A 23,325-nucleotide genomic window follows, 5' to 3' on the forward strand; every position below is an offset into this window, starting at 1 on the left:
CTCAAGGACTTGAGCAAAATTGTTAAGCATAAAAAAAGTGCATTGTGGAGTCCCAGAAAAGAAGAGAGAAGGGAAATGGTGGAAAAAGAATATTTAGAAAATAAGTCTGACTATTTCTCAACTCTCAGGGAAGACATAAATACACATGTCCAAGAAGCACAGCATACTCCAAACAAAATAATCCTAATAGACATATCTGAGACACATACAATCAGAATATCAAATGCCAATGATAAGAGAGAATTCTGAAAGCATCAAGAGAAAGTGATCATCACATACAAGGTGTCCACAATAAGACTAAATGCTAATTTCCCATCAAAACCATGGTGGCAAAATCAGTGGTATGAAATATGTAAGATGCTGAAAGAGAAAAATTGGCAGCAAAAAATTCTTATCTGGCTAAACTGTCCTTCAAAAATGAAGGAATTTAAAATATTCACAGGAAAACTGAAATTCAGAGAGTTTGTCACAAAAGACATGCCCTACAAGAATTCCTAAAGGGAGTCCTCTAGATTAAAAGGAAAATACAGAAGAGAGTGGTTTTGGAGTAGTGTGAAGAAGTGAAGAACTTCAGTGAGGTAACTAAAAGGCCTTCCTTTTTTGGGAGGATTTTGATGACAGATTCAATGTCTACATTTGTAATTCGTGTGTTAAGGCCTTCTATTTCTTCTAGAATCTGTGTAGGCTTTTGTGTGTTTATAGGAATTTGTCCATTTTATCTAAGTTTTGTAACTTGTTGTCATGCAACTGTTCATAGTATTCTCTTATGATCCTTTTTATTTCTGTGAGTCAGTAATAATGACCCACTTCTCATTTCTGCTTTTATGTATTGCATCTTCTCCCTTTCTTTGTTAGACTTGCTAATGGTTGTCAGTTTATGTCTTCTCAGAAAACCAAATTTGGTTTGGTTGATTCTCTTTGTTTTTTTTATTCTAAATTTCATTTATTTCTGCTCTGATATTTGCTATTTCTTTCCATCTTCTACATTGGGGATATTTTTTTTCTTCCTTTTTCTAGATCCTCAAGGTGTCCAGTGATGTCTTGATTTTAGCTCTTTCTTCTTTTTTTAATTCAATTTTATTGAGATATATTCACATACCATGCAGTCATACAGGCATATATTCAATTGTTCACAGTACCATTATATAGTTGTGTGTTCATCACCAAAATTAATTTTTGAACATTTTCATTACCACACACACAAAATAATAATAATAAAAACTAAAGTGAAAAAAATTAAAGTAAACAAGAAACACTGGGCACCTTTTTTTGCCCCCATTTTTATACTCATCCATTCATACACTGGACAAAGGGGAGTGTGGTCCACATGGCTTCCCAATCACATTGTCACCCCTCATAAGCTACATTGTTATACAATTGTCTTCTAGATTCAAGGGTTCTGGGTTGCAGTTTGATAGTTTCAGGTATTTACTGCTAGCTATCCCAATTCATTAGAACCTAAAAGGGGTTGTCCATATTCTGAGGAAGAGTGCCCACCAGACTGACCTCTCAGCTCCTTTTGGAATCTCTCTGCCACTGAAGCTTATTTTCATTTCCTTTCACATCCCCCTTTTGGTCAAGAAGTCACCCTCCATCCCAGGATACTGGGTCTAGATTCCTTCCCAGGAGTCATACCTCATGTTGCCAGGGAGACTTACTCCCCTGGGGACAGATCCCACATGGGGGAAGGGCAGTGATTTCACCTGCCAAATTGGCTTAGCTAGAGAGAGAGGGCCCACATCTGAGCAACAAAGAGGCACTCAGGAGGAGACTTGCAGGCCACAACTATAGGTAGACCTAGCCTTTCCCTTGCAGGCAACAGTCTTCCCAAGAGTAAGTCCCACGGTTAGAGGGCACAACCCATCAAACCATCAGTCCCCTATGTCTGTGAGAACATCAGCAACCATCGATGTGAGTGAGCCCAACACCCCAGCATTCTCCACCAGCTCCTCAGGGAGGTTCTGCATATTTTTTCATTGTTTTGTTTTTTTTAATTAACTCCTTCTTTAAAATTAAACTATTAACTGTATCAAAAAAATTTAAAAAAAACATACAATAAAAAAACATTTCAAACAAACTGTAACAAGGGAGTAAGAAAAATACATCTAACACAAAATAACTACTTTACTTCCAACATGTTCCTATCTAGCCCAAGAAAATAACCTAATATAGCAACATTTCCCTGAACTTGCTCCTGCCATGCCCACCAGAAATTAACAAACTTTAGTCATTCCTGGGCATTCCCAGAACATTAAATTTACCCATGATAGCTTATATGTTCTTATGGGTTATTGCTCCACCTTCATTAATTGTTATCTATTGCTAGTTCCCCTACATTTTACATTATACACCATTTATTTTATATTTTTCAATGTTCACATTAGTGGTAGCATATAATATTTCTCTTTTTGAGCCTGGCTTATTCACTCTGTTTTTTGACAAGTTCCTTTCAGACACAGAAACTTCTAAGTTTGAGGAGTTCCCATCGAGGCTTGGCTTATCAAATTTGAGTCCATAATGCCTGAGAGAATATCAGGAATTCCCTAGTGGGAACCAACTTATTCTTGACCTTGGCATAGCCTGTTTGTAACTGTTCAGATTACCTCACCTCTTCCTGCACCTGATTCTTGCTCTGGATAGGTGGCACAATTTTTAATATTGCCTTTATGTGCAATAGTTTCATATCTAGGAGGAAACTTCCTTTTGTCCATTTCTTTTCCTGGAATCCTAATCTGTTCTGTTTTTGTGCAGAATTTTCTCCCCATATCCTATGGCTTGTTTAACTTCTCTTCCTAATTCAGTGTCCCATTTTTATTACACTTTTCAGTTCTGGGACCAGTCCTGCCTTACAGGCCGGTCAGATTTCTCTTTTTTATCCTTGAGATTTTTCTGACTCCTGTTACTTCCCCAATAGGGCAACCCACCCCAGGAAGCCAAATGTACTCAATGCTCAAAAAGACCCAATTTATTGTTTACGTGGTCCAGCAATCAGAGACTCTGTGTACCTCTTGCCAGGAGTTCTGCCATGGTCTCTTTTATTTCCTGAGGGTCTTTCTGCATGTATGCACTACTCAGCCACTTGTGTTCTACCCTTAGTTCTGCAGACTTTGGTCCCTCTGCCTGGATATGTGTAGTTTTCTAACTCACTGCTGTGACTGGCTTTAAGGTCTGCATCTGTGAGAGGCAGTAACTGGGCTGTGCTGGCTCAGTTTCATTTTTAATCTGCATGGGACAGAGTAACAGAAGTTGTCCAGATGGGTAGATCTGGGTCATAGGTGCCTACCCTTTTCTTTTCATTTTCTCAGTGTTTTTCCAGTCCTCCAGTTTCTATCAACCTCCAGAGTTTCAAGGAAGAGAGATTTATACTTTATTAGTTGTTTCTGAGAAGAGGCATTTCCAGGTAATATCTTACATTGCCAAATTGCTTATGTCACTCTTCCCTTAGTTACCATTTATCTTGATTGTCCTAATGTCTTCCTCATTTTGAAAAGACTGGTTCACCAGAAATAAAATTCTTCCATGGCATTTTGGTTTCCTAGGCTGCTCAAGAAAATTTGAGTTAAACAATGGGAATTTACTTGCTCACCATTTTGATGCTGAAAGAAAGTTCAAATCAAAGCATCATCAAGGCAATTTTTTTCTTCCTAAAGACTGGCATTCTAGGGATGACCACTGGTGATCCTGCCTGAGATTTTTGTCACATGGCAATGAACATGGCAGCTGTTCCTGGCCTCTTCTTTCTCTTCTGGGTTATTTTGATGTTCAGTAATTGGCTGCTTTCTCTGTGGCTTTTTTCGCTCTGCCTAAATTTCATTCCAGTTTTAAAGGACTCAAGTAATAGGATTAAGACCCATCTTGATTGTGCTGGAACATAGCACAATCAAGGTAACATCTTCAGAAGGTCTTACTTAAAATAGTTTCACACACAAAAAGGAATGGATTAGAATTAAGAGCATTTTTTTTCTGGGGGGTACATAGAGCTTCACACAATCACAGGTGGCAGAGATTATCTTTAAGCACTTTAAATATATAATCCCACTGCCTTCTTGCCTTCACAGTCTCTTATGAGACTTGGAACTTAATCTTATTGAGGCTTCCTTGTAAATGATTCATTGGTAATCTCTTGTAACTTTTGGTATTTTCTCTGCCTTTGGCATTCAGGAATTGGATTATATTGTCTATTGGTGTGAAACTGTGTTGTGCTTTTGGAATGTGAATATTCATGAATTTTAGTAAATTTGGGAAAATTTCTGCCATTAGTTCTTTGAATATTCCTTCTTCCCCTTTCTCTCTTTCTTTTCCTTCTGGGACTGCAATAATGTGTTTATTGGTGTATTTGGTGGTATCCCAGAGGTATCAGTATCTCTTTACTTTTCATTCGTTTTTCTTTCTGCTCCTTATACTGAAAAAATTGCAAATATCTTATCTTTGAGTTCGGTTATTATTTCTTCTGTCAACTCCAATCTGCTGTTGATTCCCTATAAGGAATTTTTTATTTAAGTTACAGTGTTCTTCAACTCCAGTATTTGTTATACTCCTTTTTCTAATTCCTGTCTCCTTACTAAAATTCTCACTTTGTTCACATATCATTTTCCTGATATATTTATTTGCTTCTACATACTTTCCTTTAGCTTTTACAGGCATATTCAAGACCATTTTTTAAAATGTCTTTGTCAGGCTTATGCCATATTTGCTCTTCTCTGTTGATATTTCTGGTGGTTTCTCTTATTCTTTGTATGGGCTGTATTTCCTGTTTATTTGTATGCCCTATAGTTTTTTCCCACATTGTACTTTTATTTTTTTAAACAAATTTATTCACACACCATACAGTCCATCCTAAGCGTACAAAGGTTCTTGGTATAATCACATAGTTATGCATTGATCACCAAAGCAACATGAGAACATTCTCATTTCTTCTGAGGAAAAAAATCTCATACCTTTATATTTCCCTATTATTGATATTTAGCTTTGGTATATTACCTTTGTTACAATTACTGGAAGAACATTACAGTGTTACTGCTAATTATAGACCATAGTTTGTATTAATTCTATTTCCCCATATACCACCTATTATTAACACCTTGTAATAGTGACATGCATTATTCTGGTTCATGTAAGAACTTTCTTATATTTGTATAATTAACCATCATTATCATCCACTCTAGGTTTCTCTAAGTTATACATTCTGAGATTTTATGTCTAGCTTCCTTCTAGTGACATACAGGACCTTAGTCTTCCTGTTTCAGCCATACCCACATTCTGTTTTGTTAATACCACCTACAGTATTGTGCTACCATCACACAATATTGTGATATCCATTTATGAGCATTTTCAATCAACCTTTTAAACCTCATGTACTCCTTAAGCATCAAGTGTCCAATATCTACCCATTTTTTATCTTCTGATAACTTATTCTCTTGAATTTAACTACCAGATTTGGCTCATTATAATTAGTTCATATTAGTGAGACCATAAAATATGTTTTCTTTTGTTTTCTGGCTTATTTCACTGAACCTAATGTCCTTAAGGTTCATTCACATTTTTGCATGAATCATGAATTAATTCCTTTTTACAGCTGCATAATATTCTATTGCATATATATATATATATATATATATATATATATATATATATATTACAGTTTATCCATTCATCAGATGATGTACTTTTGGACAATTTCCATCTATTGGCAATCACAAATTATGCTGCTATAAACATTGGCAGGCAAATGTCTATTCATTTTCCTGCTTTTAGTTCTTCTTAGTATATACCTAGTTATGGGATTTCTAGATCATATGTCACTTCTATACTTAACTTCCTGAGGAACCACCAAACTGCCTTCCAGAGTAGCTGCACCACTCTACATTCCCAAAAACAGTAAAATAAATATACCTCTTTCTTCACTTCCCTCTCCAGCACTTGTAGTTTTCTGTTTTTTTGATAATGGACATTCTAGTAGATGTGAATTGTATCTCATTGTGATTTTGATTCACATTTCCTTAATAACTAGTGAAGCTGAGAGTCTTTTCATATGCTTTTTAGCCATTTTTGTTTCCTCTTTGGAAAAATGTCTATTCCTGCCTTTGCCCATTTTTTGATTGAGTTGTTTGCCATTTTGTTGAATTTTAAGATTTCTTTATATATTCTGGATTTTTAACTCTTATTGGCTATATGTTTCCAAATATTTTCTCCCATTGATTAGCCTGGTGTTTACATTCTTAAAAAGTCCTTTGACTTATTCAAAAAGTATTCAATTTCAAGGAGATCTCATTAATCTACTTCTTTTGTTGCTTGTGCTTTGGGTGTAAGGTCCAGGAAACCACCTTCTACCACAATATCTTTAAGATATTTCCCTATGGCTTTCATGAAAACAGCACTGAAAGTGAAGAAGGAAGCCCCTGCCCCTCCCAAAACCAAAGCCAAAGCAAAGGCTTGGAAAGCCAAGAAGGCAGTACTGAAAGGTGTCCACAGCCACAAGAAAAAGAAGATCTGCACTGCAACTACATTCTGGTGGCCCAAGATGCTGCATCTCAGAAGACAGCCCAAATACTCTTGGAAGAGAGCCCCCAGGAGAAACAAGTGTGACCACTATGCCATCATCAACTGAGTCAGCCATGATGAAAATTGAAGACACCAACACACTTGTGTTCATTGTGGATGTCAAGGTCAACAAGCACCAGATCAAACAGGCTGTGAAGAAGCTCTATGACATTGATGTGGCAAAGGTCAACACCCTGATCAGGCCTGATGGAGAGAAGAAGGCATATGCTCAACTGGCTCCTGACTATGATGCTTTGGATGTTGCCAGCAAAATTGGGATCATCTAAACTGAGTCCAGCTGGAAAATTCTAAATATAAGTTTTTTGACCATTAAAAAAGAGACTTCCCTACATTTTTGTCTGAGAATTTTACTGTCTTAGCACTAATGTTTATGTCTTTCATCCATTTTGAGTTAATTTTTGTATAAATTTTTTGTTATAGGGGACCTATATCATTCTTTTGGATGTGGATATCCAATTCCCCAAGTACCCTTTCTTGAAGAGGCTGTTCTCTTCCAGTTGAGTGGATTTGGCAGCCTTGCCAAAAGTCAATTGGATGTAGATGAAAGGGTATATTTGTGAACTCTCAATTCAATTCCATTGGATAGTATATCTATCCTTATGCCAGTATCATGCTGTTTTGACCACAGTAGCTCTGTAATAATCCGTAAAGTCAGGAATTTTGAGACCCCCACATTGCCCTTTCAAATAAATTTGATTGTTTTTATTATTTCTGCAAAGAAAGCTGTTGGGATTTGATTGGAATTGCATTGAATCTGTAAATAATTTGGGTAGAATTTGCATCCCAACTGTATTTAGTCTTCCAATCCATGAACATGATATATCCTTCTATCTATTTAGGTTTTCCTTGATTCCTTTTAGCAATACTTTTTAGTTTCCCTGCATATATCCTTTACATTCTCAGTTAAATTTTTTACTAGATATTTTATTCTTTGGTTGCTATTGTAAATGATTTTTCCTTGATTTCCTCCTCATATTTTCCTTAATAGTGTACAGAAACATTATTGATTTTTGCAAGTTGATCTTGTATCCTGCCTCTTTGATGAACTTGTTTATTAGTTCTAGCAGATTTGTTGTGAATTTTTCAGGACTTTCGATAGGATCATGTCATCTGCAAACAGTGAATGGTTTAATTCTTCCTTTCCAATTTGGATGACTTTCATTTCTTTTCCTTGCCTAGTTTCTCTAGCTAATACTTCCAGTATGATGTTAAATAACAATGGTGAGAGTGGGCATCCTTGTCTTGTTACAGATATTAGAGGGAAGGTTTTCAGTTTTCCACATTGATTATGATATCTGTGGGCTTTTCACATATGCCCTTTGTCTTGTTGAGGAAGTATCCTTCTATTCTCAGTGTTCTAAGGGTTTTTATCAAGAAAATATGTCAGATTTTATCAAATGCTTTTACTGAATCAACCAAGATGATAATGTGGTTTCCCCCTACAGTTTGTTAACATGTCATTTACATTAATTGATTTACTAGTGTTGAACCACCTTTGTATCCTTGGAGTAAAACTCAATTGATCATGGTGTATAAATATTTTAATGTGCTGCTGGATTCTATCTGAAAATATTTTGTTGAGGGTTTTTGCATCTGTATTTGGTAGATAGATTGATCTGTAATTTTGTTTTCTTGTAGCATCTTTGGCTTTGGTATTAGGGTGATGTTGGCTTAATAGACTGTTTAGGTAGAACTCCCTTCTCTATTTTTTGGAAGAGTTTGAGTAGATTTTGTACTAATTCTTCTTGGAATGTTTGTTAGAATTCATCTGTGAGACCATCTGGTCCTAGACTTTTTCTTATTAAGGAGGTTTCTGATGACTGATTCAATCTTCTATTTGTGATTGATTTCTTGAGATCTCCTATTTCTTCTACATAGTGTAGTCTTCATGCATTCCTAGGATGTTTGTCTCTTTCATCTAGTTTTTCTAATTTGGTGGCACGAGTTGCAAATATTATCCTCATATGATCTCTTTGTCTTGTGCTAGTAGTAATGTCCCCCCATCCCATTTCTGATTTTATTTATTTGCATCCTCTCTCTTTTCTTCTTTGTCAGTGTAGCAAGGGATCCATCAGTTTTAACTGATTTATCAAGAACCAACATCTGGTTTTGTTGATTTTCTGTAATGTTTTTTGTTCTCAATTTCATTATTTCTGCTCTAATCTTAGTTATTTCTTTCCTGCTGCTTGCTTTGGGGTTAGTTGGATGCTCTTTATAAAATGTCTGTTAAATTTATGTCTTTGACCTTAGCGCTTTCTCAGTTTTCAATATAAGCATTTAGAGCAATAAATTTCCCTCTCAGCACTGCCCTCACTTTATCCCATAAGTTTTGATATAATGTGTTCTCATTTACATTTGCCTCAAGATATTTACTGATTTCTCTCATAATTTCTACTTTGAGCCACTGGTTGCTTAAGAGTTTGTGGTTTAGCTTACATAAATTTGTGACTTTTGCCATCCTCCACCTGCTATTGATGTCCAGCTTCATTCCATTATGATCAGAGAAAGTGCTTTGCATAATTTCCGTTTATTTAAATGAAACTTGATTTTTGACTCAACATATGTTCTATCCTGGAGAATGACCCATGAGCACTTGAGAAGAATGTATGTCCTGCTGTTGTGTGGTGCAATGTTTTGTAAATGTCTGTTAAATATAATTCATTTATCACATAATTCAAGTTCTCTATCTCCTTATTGATCCTATGTCTAGATGTTCTATCCATTAATGAGAGTGGTTTATTGAAGTCTCCAACTATTATTTTAGAGATGTCTATTTCTCCCTTCAGTATTTCCAGTGTTTGCATCCTGTATTTTGGAGTACCCCTGGCTTGGGTTGTATAAATATTTATGATTATTTTTTCTTCTTGGTGAATTTCCACTTTTATTAATATACAGTGTCCTTCTTTGTATCTTGTAAACAGTTTTGCATTTAATGATTATTTTTTCACATATTATTATAGCTACCCTCCACTCCTTTCTGGTGCTGTCTTCCTGAAGTATCTTTTTCCAACTTTTCACTGTCAACCTACTTGTGTCCTTGAGTCTAAAGTGAATCTCTTGTAGACAGCATATAGATGGACTTTGTTATTTTATTTCATTCCAACCAATATATGTCCTTGGATTGAGGAGTTTAATCCATTAACATTAAAAGTTCTTACTGTAAATGCAAGTACTTTCTTCAACCATTTTATCCTTTAGAATTTATATGTCATATCTACTTTTTTCTCTTTTTACACTTTAAGTTAACCTTATGTGTATTCTGTATTTCTACACTCTTCTCCAAACCTCTCTCTCCTGCCTTTTCTAGCCTGTGGCACTCCCTTTAGCATTTCTTGTAAAGTAGGTCTTTTGTTATGAACACCATCAATTTCTGTTTATGTGTGAGTATTTTAAACTCTCCCTCACTATTGAAGTACATTTTGTTTGTACATAGAATTCTTGGTGAGAAAGTTTTCTCTTTTCAGTATTTTAAATATATTGTACCACTGCCTTCTCACCTCCATACTTTCTGATGAGAAATCCACTTAGTCTTATCAAGCTTCATTATATGTGTTTGGTTTTCTCTTTCTGCTTTCAGAATTCTCTCTTACTCTTTGAAATTCGACAACCTGATTTCTAAGTGTCCTGAAGTAGGTCTATTTAGATGTATTCTATATTTGGTTAATTGCACTTATGGACCTGTAATTTGATGTATTTCATAAGAATTGGGAAAATTTTAGCTATTATTTCCTCATTATTCTTTTCTGCCTATTTTTGCCTATCTTCTCCTTCTGGGACATCCATGACATGTATATTTGTGTACTTTGTGCTGTCATTCAATTCTCTGTGACTCTCCTCAAATTTTTTTTATTCTTTTCCCTATCTGTTCTTTAGAGGGTAAGATTGGATGTCCTATCCTCTAGTCCTTGATCCTTTATTTCTGCCTCATGAAATACACTGATTTATGTCTAGATTGTATTTTAATCTCTTCTATTGTGCCTTTAATTCCCATATATTATGAGACTTTTTTCATGCTTCCAAGTTCTTCTTTAGGCTTACCCATTGCCTTCTTTATATCCTTCATCTCTTTACCACATTTCCTTCATCTTATTGAACTGCTTTTGTGGATTTGTTTGAACATCCTTAATTAGTTGTTTCAACTCCTGTATCTCATCTGAAATTCCAGGTTTTCCTATTACTGGGCCATATATTTGCATTTCTCAGTGTGATGTGATTTTTTTGCTGATGTGTAGCACCATGTGGTTTCCTAGTCTTTATTAATGCAATTTTGAGATATGTTCACACACCAAATAATCCATCCAATGTATGTAATCAATAGCTCACCATATGATCATATTGTGCATACATCACAATGAATTTTGAACATCTTCATTACTCCCCCCAAAACAAAAAAAAATAAAAAAATAAAAATAAAATTAATAAAAAGAAAAAAGAACAGCCAAAAGATTCCATACCCCTTAACTGCCTTATTACTTACATATTTTTTGTATTATTTTAGTACACATATGCCCATACAGTGGATCCAGGGAATGTCAGTCACAAGGTTTTCACAATCACACAGTCAAACACAATAAAAGCTATATAGTTATAGAATCATCATCAAGAATCAAGGTTACTGGATTACAGCTCAACAGTTTCAGGTATTTCCTTCTAGCTATTCTAATAGACTAGACAATAAAAAGGAATATCTATATAATGCATAAGAATATCCTCCAGAAAGAACTCTTGATTTTATTTGAAACATCATAGCCATGGAAACTTTATTTTGTTACATTTCTCTTCCCCCTTTTGATCAAGAAGTTATTCTCAATCCCACAATGCCAGAGCCAGTCTCATGCCTTGGAGTCATATTCCATGTTGCCAGGGAGAATTACAACCATGGGATTTATGTCCCACATAGAGGGGAGAATAGTGAATTAATTTGCAGAGTTCGCTTAGACATACAGACCACATCTGAGAACAAAATAGGTTCTCTGGGGGTGACTCAGGCAGAGTTATAAGTAGGCTTATCTTCACTGCTTGGGAGATATGTTTCATAAGGGCAAGCCTCTAGATTGAGGGCTTGGCTTATTAAATTGGGAGCCCCTATTGCATAAGAAAATAGCAGGAATTCCCCAGGTGGTGAAGTTTAATAGTTCCACAATTTCCCCAAATCACTCAAGAGGACTTTGCAAATACATTTTTATTTTCTGCCCCAAATATTCTGGGAAGTATTGGGTTATTACATTAGACTGTACAGAATAATAAGAACTCATTCCTATTCTAGGTTCCATGTAATTATGATGTTTAAATAAATGGACCAGACAGGTTAAATTAGTGTGCTATGGAAAATATAAATTTTGTACCAAATAAACATCATTTTGTTTATTCTCAAAGAGAAGTTGCAGTTTTAAAATACACTCAAATTCAACCTTTAACCTGTATTCTAATTTATCTTAGTCCTAACCAAGTCCATTTCATTCATATCTCTAATTGTAGCCTGATTTCTTTTTTAGCTTCTATAACAGTTGCCATATGGGGTAATGCTGACTTTCAGAGCTGCCAAACTCTAACTCTGAATCTCAGGTGTCACACAGATACCTAAATTTCCAGGGAAATACCAGGATATACACAAGGAGCTCAGCATCCTCAAATTTAGAAATAACAGTTTTAACTGAGAAATAGATGTGACTGCTGTAAGAGTTTGCAATCTAGGAACCTTTGCAATAAGCTTTATTGAAGGTTCTGTACTCCTTAATCATTGATTGCCCTATCTCTGATCCCTTCCTATCCTGAGATAACCTATGCTCTCAAATTCAATTCTCAGGGTTTGCTCATTATAGTTATTTATATTGGTGAGGACTTACAATATTTGTCCCTCCATTTTTTGGCTAATTTCACTCAACATGATGTCCCCAAGATTCATTCACCTGGTTGTATGCCTCACAACTTCAGTCCTTCTTGCAACCACTCAGTATTCTGTTGTATGTATGCATACAAGTTTGCCCATCCATACAAACATCAATGTACCCTTAGGCCATGCCCATCCATTGCAAATTGTGAATAATGCCACCATAAACATCAGTATGCAAATGTCTATTTGTCTACTTGCTTTCAGTTTTTCCAAGTATACACCACATAATAATGTTGCACAATCATATGGCAGCCCTACACCAAACCTCCTGTGGAACCATCACAGTGATGCAACTTTCTACTTTCCTACAACCAGTGAATAGGTATATCTCTCCACATCTTGTCAAGCAATTGTATGTTTCTGTTCATTTTTTAACAGTTTTGTTCACACACCATACAATCCATGCTAAGTGAACTATCAATGGCACTCAGTATAGTCACATAGTTATGCATTCACCTCAAGAACCTATATGAGAACCTTATAATGCCTTCCACAAAGATAGAAGAGGAAAAAAATAAAAATACAGAATATAAAAAATAAAGGGAGAGACAAACAGAATAACAGCAAGGACCCATACCCCTTGTGCTGGTTTGGATGTAGTGTGTCTCCCAAAACACCATGTTCTTTAATGCAGCCTTGTGAGCCCAGAGGTATTGGTGTTGATTAGGTTGAACTACTTTGATTGAATGTTTCCATGGAGATGTGACTTGATCAACTGTGGATGAGATCTTTGATTGGATAATTTCCATGGAGGTGTTACTCTGCCCAATCAGAGTGGTCTTAATTGAATCACTGGAGTCCTATAAAAGTATTCACAGAGAGAAGGTGGTGCTGCAGCCAAGAGAGACACTTTGAAGAATGCACATGAGCTGAGAGTGGAGCTGGAACACAACATAGGATCAGGAGATGCCAGCCACATGCCTTCCCAGTTAACAGATATTTCTGGATACCATTGGCCTTCCTTCAGTGAAGGTACACTTGTGTTGATGCCTTCATTAGGACATTTTCATGGCCTTCAGACTGTAACTTTGAAACCAAATAAACACCCTTTATAAAAGCCAATCCATTTCTGATATTTTGCATAATGGCAACATTAGCAACCTGGGACAGATTTTGGTACCAGAGAATTGGGGTGCTGCTGAGTTTGCAAATACCAAACTTGTTGGAGTGGCTTTTTAAATGGATAAGGGGAAGATTCTGGAAGAATTGTGAGGAGCTTGGTAGAAAAGGCCTAGACAGATTTGAAGAGACTGTTGGCAGAAATATGGACTCTAAAGATACTTTTGATGAGGCCTTGAACAGAAATGTTGAATATGTCATTGCCAACTGGAAGAAAGGTGATCCTTGTTTTAAAGTGGCAGAGAATTTGGAAAAAATTGAGTCATGGTTTTGGATGGAAGGCAGAATTTGAAAGTGACAACCTAGAATACCTAGCTGAGGAGATCTCCAGACTACATGTGGAGGATATATCCTGGCTTCTCTTTGCAGCTTATAGTAAAATGCAACAGGACAGAGATAAGATGAGAAATGACCTCTTGGGCACAAAGAAACTAGAAATTGATGATTTGAAAGACGTCAAGCTTCCAGAAAATGAGACCCTAGAGAATAGTGCCCCATACAAGAATTTAAAGAAGACTGGAAACAGCCAGCCATTTCAGTACAAGCCAGGATTGGAGGGAGTTATCCAGAAAGGATTTATGGAAAAGTCCTATTGTCTGACAGTTTTGACCCTTGTATGCTTCATGCCAAGCCAATGAGATTTTTGTGAGATTTGTATAGATACAGTCACTGCTGGTCTGGACTGGAAGGGACAGAGAAGGGACAAATTGAAGAAAATTTCTTCAGAGTAAGAACCATGGAACTTGATGTCTGGAATCAATAATCTCAAGCAAGAAGAACAGAGCAACCCATTCACATGGAAATCATGAGTTTGCCACAGAGGCAGAGGGTGTGCTTTTCAACTCTATGCCCAGGAAGATTGCTGCCACCCCAGGACTCAGAGCATGGAGCACATTCCCTGGGGATTGGGGACAGCCTGGTCATCATTCCACTGTTCAGAGAGGGGAGAGCACTTGCAGCAGAGAAGCAGAGTCTGGGTGGCACCCTGGTATTTGAGGAGGGTGGGGCTGAGAAGAAGGTGGTCTCCCCCAATGTGAGGATATGTTGGAGCCCTCACCCCAACATTGGAGAGAAAAGGGCTGCCACAAAGGCTTTCAGAAGTGGTCGGACTCCTGCTCCAAAGATAAAACCTCATTCTATAAATGACTCTCCAACTTTGAAATGTAATGAAGTTTTCCTTGCAGGTTTTAGGAATTGTTTTCATCCTGTTAACCCTGTTTTCCTTTCAGTTTCTTCTTATTGCAATGGGAATGTTTATCCTATGACTGTCCCTCCTTTGTATGTTGGAAGTAGATAACTTGTTCTAAGTTTCATAGGTCCACAACCAGAGGGGAATTTTGCATTAGGACAAGACCACACTCATAACTGATTTGATAGGATCTTGTACTTACTTATTGTTACTGAAATGATTTAAGTTTTTGTGATATTGTGATGGGATGAATGTATTTTGTATATGGAAAGATCATGTCATTTTGGGGTCCAGGGGATGGAATGTGCTGGTTTGGATGTATTGTGCCCCCCAAAATGCCATGTTCTTTAATGCCATTTTGTGGGGCCAGAGGTATTAGTGTTGATTAGGTTGGAATACTTTCAGTCTTTCCATGGAGATGTGACTCGATCAACTGTGGGCAAGAATTTGATTGGGTAATTTCCATGGTGGTGTTATGCTGCCCATTCAGGGTGTGTCTTAATTGAATCATTGGAGTCCTATAAAAGTGTTCACAGACAGAAGGAGGTGCTGCAGCCAAGAGAGACACTTTGAAGAATGCACAGGAGCTGAGAGTGGAGCTGGAACACAACCTGGGATCAGCAGACGCCAGCCAAATGCCTTCCCAGTTAACAGAGGTTTTCCAAGTGCCATTGGCCTTCCTTTGGTGAAGATATACTTGTGTTGATGCCTTCACTTGGACATTTTCATGGCCTTCAGACTGTAACTTTCTAACAAAAAAAACCCCTTTATAAAAGCCAAACCACTTCTGCTAATTTGCATAAGGGCAGCATTAGCAAACTGGAACACCCCTCCAGTGTATCTCCTTCTTATTGACATCTAACTTTTCTATATTGCATTTGTTATAATTAATGGAAGAAAAGTACACTTTTACTGTTAATTATAGACCTCAGTTTACATTGATTCAATTTTTTTCCATATACTATGCCATTTTCAATACCTTGCAATGGTGACATTTATTTATTCTCCCTAATGTAAAAATATTCTTACATTTGTACACTTAATCAACATTTTCCACACTCAATTTGAGATATAGTCACATAACATACAATCCTCCAACATGTACAACATGTACAATCATTTGTTCAGAGTACCACCATATAGTTGTGCCATTTTCATTACTTCAAAAAGTAAAATAAAAATAAATATAAAAATGGACACTCAAAGCATTCCATTCCCTTCCTCCCCACATTGTTCATTTACTTGTTTGCTTTTTTAACACACAGCCATTTTTTAACTTTATCAAAAATTAAAAAACACACAATAAAAAACATTTCAAACAAAACCAAAACATAAGAATAAGAAAAAACAACCTAATATAACTACATCGCTTCAAACATGTTCCTACCATACCCCAAGAGAATTAACAAACTATAACCAAAAAAAGGAATAAGAAAAACAAATATCCTAAAATAACTACATTGCTTCCAACATGTTCCTAACTTACCCCAAGAAAATAAACTATAACCAAAGAAATAAGAAAAAACAAATAACCTAAAATAACTACATTGCTGCCAACTTGTTCCTATCATACACCCCCAAAATTAACAAATCATAGTCATTCCTGAGCTTTCCCATAACATTAAGTTTACCCTCCATAACTTATCTGTTCTTATTAGATTATCATTGCCCCTTCACTGTTTTCTATAGCTAGGTTCCCTACATTCTGCAGCATAAACAATTTATTTTACATTTTTCACAGAGTTCACGTTAGTGGTAACATACAATATCTCTCTTTTTGTACCTGGCTCATTTCACTCAGCATTATGTCTTCAAAGTTCATCCATGTTGTCATATGTTTCATGACCTTGTTTCTTCTTCCTGCCACATAGTATTCCATCATGTGTATATGACAAATTTTCTTTATCCACTCATCTGTTGAAGGACATTTGGATTGTTTCCATCTCTTCACAATTGTGAATAATACTGCTATGATCATCGGTGTGCAGATATCATTTCATGTCAGTTTTTTCAGATCTTCCAGGTATATACTGAGAAGTGAAATTGCTGGATCAAAGGGTAACCCTATATCTAGTTTTCTAAGGAACCACTAGATTGTCTTCCAAAGTGGCTGTACCACTGTTTTCAGATCTTCTGGGTATATATGGAGAAGTGAAATTGCTGGATCATAGGGTAACTCAATATCTTGGTTTCCGAGGAACCACCAAACTCTCCTCCAGATTTGCTATACCATTATATAGTCTCAACATCAAAGAATAAGGGTTCCAATTTCTCCACATCCTCTCCAGCATTTGTAGCTTCCTATTTTTTTAACAGCAGCCACTCTAATTGGTGTGAGATGATATCTTGTGCTGTTGATTTGCATCTCCCTAGCAAGTGAATATGAACATTTTTTCATGTGTTTTTGGCCATTTGTATTTACTATTCAGAGAACTGTCTTTTCATATCTATTGCCCATTTTATAATTGGGCTGCCTGAACTATTATCATTGAGTTGTAGGATTTCTTTATATCTGCAAGATAGCAGACTTTTGTCTGACACATGGCTCCAAATAGTTTTTCCCTTTGACTTAGCTGCCTCTTCACCTTTTGGACAAATTCCTTTGAAGTGCAAAAGCCTTTAAGTTTGAGGAGTTACTATTTATCTATTTTTTTCTTTTATTGCTTGTGCTTTGGTAGTAAGGTCTAATAAGTTATCTCCTAATAAAAGAACTTGAAGATGTGTCTCTGCATTATCTTCTAGGAGTTTTATGGTACTGTCTCTTATATTGAGGTCTTTAAACCATTTTGAGTTAATTTTTGTGTAGGGTGTGAGGTCTAGGTCCTCTTTCATTCTTTTGGGTATGGATATCCAGTTCTCCCAGCCCCATTTGTTGAACAGACAGTTATGTCCCAGTTCAGTGGTTTTTGGGGCCTTGTCAAAGATCAGTCAACCATAGTTCTGGAGGTCTATCTCTGAATTCTCAATTTGATTCCATTGATCAATATGTCTATCATTGTGCCAGTAGCATGCCATTTTGACTACTGTGGTTTTACAATAAACTTCAAAGTCAGGGAGTGTAAGTCCTCCCTCTTCATATTTCTTTTTTAGAATGTTTTTAGCAATTTGAGGCATCTTTCCCTTCCAAATACATATGATAACTAGCTTTTCCATGTCTGTGAAGCAGGTTATTGGAATTTTGATGGGAATTGCATTGAATCTGTAGACAAGTTTGGGTAGAATTGACATCTTAATGAAATTTAGCCTTCCTATACATGAACATGGAATATTTTTCCATCTTTTTAGATCCCCATCTATTTCTTTTAGTAAAGTTATGTAGTTTTCTATGTATAAGGCTTTTACATCCTTGGTTAAATTTAGTCCTAGGTACCTGATTTTTTTAGTTGCTATTGAGAATAGTGTCTTTTTCTTGAGTGTCTCTTCAGTTAGGTCATTTCTGGTGTATGGGAACATTACTGACTTATGTGCAATAATCTTGTATCCTGCTACTTTGCTAAATTTGCTTATTAGCTCAAGTAACTGTGTCATCAATTTCTCAGGGTTCTCCAAATCTAAGATCATATCATCTGCAAATAATGACCGTTTTCCTTCTTCCTTTCCAACTTGGATGCCTTTTCTTTCTTGTCTTGCTGGATTGCTCTGGCTAGCACAATGCTTGTCTTGCTTGTCTTGCTGGATTGCTTGTCTTGCTGGATTGCTGGATTGCTCTGGCTAGCACAATGTTGAATAACAGTGGTGACAGAGGGCATTCTTGTCTCAGTCCTGATCTTAGAGGGAAGGCTTTCAGTCTCTTGCCATTGAGTACTATGCCAGCTGTGGGTTTTTCATATATGCCCTTTATGATATTGAGGAAGTTTCCTTCAATTCCTACCTTTTGAAGGGTTTTTATCAAAAAAAAGGATGCTGGATTTTGTCAAATGCTTTTTCAGCATCTATTGAGATAATCATTTGATTTTTCCCTTTTGATTTGTTAATGTGTTGTGTAACATTGATTGATTTTCTTATTTTGAACCATCCTTGCATGCCTGGAATGAACTCCACTTGGTCATGGTGTATGATTTTTTTAATGTGTCTTTGGATTCAATTTGCAAGTATTTTGTTGAGAATTTTTGCATCTATATTCATAAGGTAGACTGGCCTGTAGTTTTCCTTTCTTCTAGCATCTTTACCTGGTTTTGGTATTAGAGTGATGTTAGCTTCATAAAATGAGTTAGGTAGTGTTACACTTTCTTCAATGTTTTGAAAGAATTTCAATAAGATTGGTGTCAGTTCCTTTTGGATATTTGGTAGAATTCCCCATGTGAAGCCATCTGGCCCTGGGCATTTATTTGTGGGAAACTTTTTTTACATCATTCATTCATTTTTTGGTATTCATGGGTTGATCCTTTACTACATGCTAGGTACTGGGCACAGGAATTTGAATATTTTATATAATTGAATACTCAAAGATAACTTCTAAAGGAGAAGTTATCAGAGCTTTGCCAGTAATTTAACAGAGGTATATAAATTTAAATAATCTGCTCAAAATCTCTAAGCAGTGACTGAATCACAATTTAAATTAATTCTTCCTGAACTCTATCCCCTTATCTTTGACTATCCATATTATATGATTTTTTAAATTAAATTCAGTTTTAATAACATATATTCACATACAATGGTGTACAATCAACTGTTCATAGTATCATCATATAGTTATGAATTCATCTCCCCAATCTATTTTGAACATTTACCTTACATCAGAAAGAATAAGAATAAGATTAAAAAATAAATGTAAGAAAGAGCACCCAAATCACCCCCCACTCCCAGCCTATTTTTCATTTAGTTTTTTCCCCATTTTTCTATTCACCCATCCACACTCTGGCTAAAGGGATTGTGGTCCACAAGGTTTTCACAATCACACTGTCACCCATTATAAGCTACATTGTTATACAATCATCTTCAAGAGTAAAGGTTGCTGGGTTGGAGTTTGATAGTTTCAGGTATTTACTTCTAGCTATTGCAATACATTAAAACCTAAAAAAGGGTTATCTATATAGTGTGTAAGAATGTCCACCAGAGTGACTTCATGACTCCATTTGAAATCTCTCAGCCAATGAAACTTTATTTTGTTTCATTTTTCATCCCCCTTCTGATCAAGAAGTTGTACTCAATTCCACATTGCCAGGTCCAGATTCATCCCCAGGAGTCATATCCTGAATTGCCAGGGAGATTTACATCCCTGGGAGTTAGGTCTGTAGGAAGCTTTTTGAAGACTGATTGGATCTCTTTGCTTGTGATTGGTTTGTTAAGGTCTTCTACTTCTCTGGTCAGTCTAGGTTATTCATTTGTTTCCAGGAAATTGTGCATTTCTTCTACATTATGTTTTTTGTTGCTGTACAGTTGTTCATAGTATCCTCATATAATTTTTTAATTTCTTTCGGATCTGCAGTAATGTCACCTCTCTCATTATTTTGTTTATTTGGGTCTTCTTTCTTTTTGATGTTGTCAGTCTAGCTAAGGGCTTTTTTTTTTTAATCCATTTGGCCAATCTGTGTCTTTTGCTTGGAGATTTTAGTCAATTAACATTTAATGTTATTACTGTGAAAGCAGTAATTTCTTCAACCATTTTGTCTTTTGAATTTCATATGTCATATTGTGTTTATTCTCTCTTTTTACACTATTTGTAACCCTCACTACTAATCTTCATTTTGACATCTTCTCCAAACTTCTCTCTACTGTCTTTCCCTATCTGACCATGGTGCTCCCTTTATTATTTCTTGTAGAGGAGGTTTCCTGTTCACAAACTCCCTTGGTGTCTATTTATCTGTAAATATTTTAAGTTCTCCCTCATTAATATATATATATATATATATATATATATATATATATATATATATATATTTACTGAGATTGTTCACATACCATATACAACTATCCAAAGATCCAAAGTGTACAATCAATTGTCATGGTACCAACATACAGCTGTGCATCCATCAGCACAACTATTTTTTCAATTTTTAGAACATTCTCATTACTCAAGAAAAGAAAGACAAAAAAAGGAACTCAGATCCTCCCATACCCCTAACCATGCTGCCCATCCATTATTGATTCATAGTTTTGGTATAGTACATTTGTTACTGTTGATGAAATAATGTTAAAATACTACTAACCATAATATATAGTTTGCAATAGGTACATATTTTGCCCTATATGCCTCTCCATTGTTAACTTCTAATTATAGTATCATACATTTGTTCTAGTTTGTGAGAGAGATTTCTAATATTTGTATAATTAATCACAGATATTGCCCACCGCAAGAGTCACTGTTTTATACATTCCCATCTTTAACCTCCAACTTTCCTTCTGGTAATGTATGTGACTCTTTCCACGACCTTCACACACATTTCAGCACTGTTAGTTATTCTCACAACATGCTACCATCACCCTTGTCCATTTCCAAACATTTAAGTTCACCCTAGTTGAACATTCTGCTCGTAATAAGCAACTGCTCCCCATTTCTTAGCCTCAATCTATATCCTGGTAACTTATATTTCATGTCTATGAGTTTACATGTTATAATTCATTCATATCAGTGAGAACCTACAATATTTGGCTTTATGTTTCTTTCTTATTTCACTCAATCTAGTGCCCTCAAGGTTTCTTCATCAACCCTTTTCTTTTAAGATGGTTTTGTTCACGCACCATACATTCTGTCCTAAGTAAACAATCATTGGTTCCATGTATAGTCATGTATTTATGTATTCAGCACCATCACCACTATCTATATAAGGACATCTCCATTTCTTCCACAAAGACAGAGGAAGAGGTAAAGAAGGCAGAGAAGCAAAAGAAAAAGAAAAGAGAAAGAGAGATAAAAACACAAACAAATATCCAAAAATTGATAGACAGAAAGTCACAAAAGGAAAGAAAGCATTAAACTAAAGTAGAATTAAGAGTCAGACAACACCACAATTACCAGAAGTCCCATACCATTCCCATATTCTACAACCCCCATATGTATTTATATTGCCTTTGATATAATAAAGGAAGCATAATAAAATATTTCTGTTAATTATTGTCTGTAGTTTGCATTGATTGTATTTTCCCCTCAATCCCACCCGATTTTTAACACCTTGCAATGTTGACATTCATTTGTTCTACCTCATGTAAAAACATATTTGTACCTTTTATTACAATCATTGAGCACCCTACATTTCCCTGAGTTGCACAGTCATAGTCTTTATCATTTGTCTTTTGTTCTGGTGTCCCACAAGTTCCCAGCCTTCCTCTTTCAACCATATTCACAGTCATCTTTGTTCAGTGTACTTACATTGCTGTGCTACTATCTCCCAAAATTGTTTTCCAAACCTCTCACTCCTGTCTTTTCCTTTCTGTCTGCAGTGCTTCCTTTAGTGTTTCCTCTAGAGCAGGTATCTTGTTCACAAACTCGGTCATTGTCTGTTTGTCAGAGAATATTTTAAGCTCTCCTTCACATTTGAAGTGTAATTTTTCTGGATATAGGATTCTTGGTGGTTTTTCTCTATCAGTATCTTAAATATATCACCCCACTTCCTTCTTGCCTCCATGGTTTCTATTGAGAAGTCCACACATAGTCCTATCAGGCTTCCTTTTTATGTGATGGACCACTTTTCTTTTGCTCCTTTCAGGATTCACTCTTTATCTTTGAAGTTTGATAATCTGATTATTAAGCATTTTGGCATAGGCCTATTCAGATCTATTCTGTTTGGAATATGCTGTGATTCTTGGATCTCTAATTTTATATCTTTCATAAGAGATAGGAAATTTTCATTATTTCCTCTATTATTCTTTCTGCCCCTTTTCCCTTTGCTTCTCCTTCTGGGACACCAATGACACATGCATTCTTGCTTTTCATTTTGTCCTTAAATTCCCAGAGATTTTGCTCATATTTTTCCCTTCTTTTCTGTATCTGTTCTTTTGTGTGTAGGCTTTCAGCTGCCTTGTTCTCCAGTTCCTGAGTGTTTTCTTCTGCCTCCTAAGATCTGCTGTTGTATGTTTCCATTGTGTCTTTCATCTCTTGTGTTGTGCCTTTCATTTCCATAGATTCTGCCAGTTGGTTTTTCGAACTTTCAATTAGTACCTTATGTAATCCAGTGTTTTCTTTATATGGTTCTGTTCTTTTGCCATTTCTTCCCTAAAATTTTAATTGACTATTAGTTGTTTCAATTCCTGTATCTCAGTTGAAGTGTAAGTTTGTTCCTTTGGGCCATAACTTCCTTTTTCTTAGTGTATGTTGTAGTTTTCTGTTGTCTAGGCATCTGATTTCCTTGGTTACCCCAATCAGGTTTTCCAAGACCAGAACAGGATCTGGTCTCAGAAGGAATAAATAATCATTATCTGGTTTCCCTGAGGGTGTGTCTTAGAAAATTGGTACACCCTATGATGCCTCAGGTCACTGTGCTTTTCTGCTCAGCAGGTGGCACCTGTCAGCCTGTAATTCCAGACTCATGTAAGGAGGTGTGTCCCATGGCTGTTTTACCCCAGGCTCTCGGGTCTGGTTCTGAATGGAAGGCAGGAAGTAGAGCTGGGCCCCACCCCTTTCCTC

General features: G+C 36.1%; 1 pseudogene; it reads left to right on the forward strand.

Moving 5' to 3' along the window:
• Positions 1–6,590: 6,590 nt before the first annotated feature.
• Positions 6,591–23,325, forward strand: part of LOC119522179 — a 147,750-nt pseudogene continuing 131,015 nt past the window's right edge.

The sequence above is a fragment of the Choloepus didactylus genome, chromosome X (genome assembly GCF_015220235.1).
Source record: "Choloepus didactylus isolate mChoDid1 chromosome X, mChoDid1.pri, whole genome shotgun sequence".
Taxonomy (NCBI): domain Eukaryota; kingdom Metazoa; phylum Chordata; class Mammalia; order Pilosa; family Megalonychidae; genus Choloepus; species Choloepus didactylus.